General features: G+C 29.8%; 1 protein-coding gene across 2 annotated transcripts in view; it reads left to right on the plus strand.

Annotated features, from left to right (window-relative positions):
- LOC117181573 (mitogen-activated protein kinase 1) overlaps positions 1–1,563 on the plus strand; it is a 36,534-nt gene that overhangs the window by 6,336 nt on the left and 28,635 nt on the right. The gene's annotated exons all lie outside the window — the stretch shown is intronic.

Genomic DNA, 1,563 nt, shown 5'->3' on the forward strand with positions numbered 1-1,563 from the left:
GCCAACATAATTGCAATACAATAGGAAGAAAAAACGGTTCCTTTTCGCCTAAAAACGGCCAAAATGTGCATTTGTTTATATAATTTGTTTATAAATAAAAAATATATTGATAGGTGGCAAATTTTTTTCAGAAAACATCACTGGCAACATACTTGCAACAAGGTAGAAAGAAAAAACGGTTTCTTTTCGCCTAAAAACGGCCAAAATGTAAATTTGTTTATATAATTTATTTATAAAATAAACAAATAACATTTAATGTTAAATTTAAATATTCACGTATCATCCGAGAAGTATAAGAAAAATTTTGTCTAGAAGATAAAAAATGAAATTAGAAAAATCGACATTTTTTTCGATGTTTGCATTAAAATAAAAATTAAATAAACAAAAAAAAATAAAAAATCTACTCTCACCATTTTCTGAAAAATTTAGTTCTGAATTTTTCAAAAAAAAATTCTAAAATCGGTGCATAATTGCGTTCTAAATATCATTTTGAACCTCGTTTTCCGATTTCACCCCACTGTGCGGCCTGGCGCCGCCCTAAAGTTCAAATTGCATTTTTCTGGTTTAAAATCTAATATAACGAGAAACAATAGAAATGACTCAACAAATTAAAAAAAAAATAAAGTTCATGTTACGTGGATTAAAGGAAAACTGGTAAAAATTCCTACATTGCTTATTGTATGTGTTGAAGTAAGGGCTGAAGTTAAGCATGTTGAAAAAAAAACGATGACCTTTTCCTTTTATTTTTGCTGGATCTCAAAGGAAAATCATGATATCGATACAATTTTTTGTTAATTGTAGTAAATGTAATGCAGATTGAGGAAAAAAATATTGGGATAACATCAACCCCTAAATTAGGGGTTGAAAGAAGGGGCAAGTGGCTAAAAATCAGAAAATTTTCTGAAATACGTTGTAAAGGGTTTTCGTGGGTGGTAAAAACGATCCTAATAACCATTTCTTCAAAATCTTCAACTGTATGGATGGTTTCTCGCTATCATTCTCCTTTCTAGGGGTGGAAATGGACAGCGAGAATCTGGAAACGCGAAATATCGCAGAAAATAATTGCAAATGGTTTTCGTGGGGGTTGCATATTATTTCGACAACCATTTCTGCATTATTCTCTACTGTGTTGATGGTTCCTCGTTCCCCTCACTCTAGTGTACTAATTTAGATTGTGTGGGAATATAGTATAAATCAAGCCTATTATTTATAATCCAGTATTATAATATTTATACTTTTTCGATTAAATCGTAATAAAAAAAAGTACTTGGAGTTTTCTCTTACTTTATTATTATTATTGAAATAATAATATAATTAGCTCTCTCGAAATGGTATTAAATTAAAAAATATATCTATTCATTACAAAAATTTGTAACGTTGGAAATGAAAGTTGTTTTAACGATGTAACAACGTTGTAAAGACATTGCAAATGTCCGCAGTCTGTCCATCTGAAAGTTTATTAAACGTTTTATCGACTTTTATAAAACGTACAATATTTATTTATTATCAATATCTCGGAAACAGCTATAGATAGAGCAAAGGGACCATCCATATACCACGTGG

This window comes from Belonocnema kinseyi, chromosome 10 (assembly GCF_010883055.1).
Source record: "Belonocnema kinseyi isolate 2016_QV_RU_SX_M_011 chromosome 10, B_treatae_v1, whole genome shotgun sequence".
NCBI lineage: Eukaryota > Metazoa > Arthropoda > Insecta > Hymenoptera > Cynipidae > Belonocnema > Belonocnema kinseyi.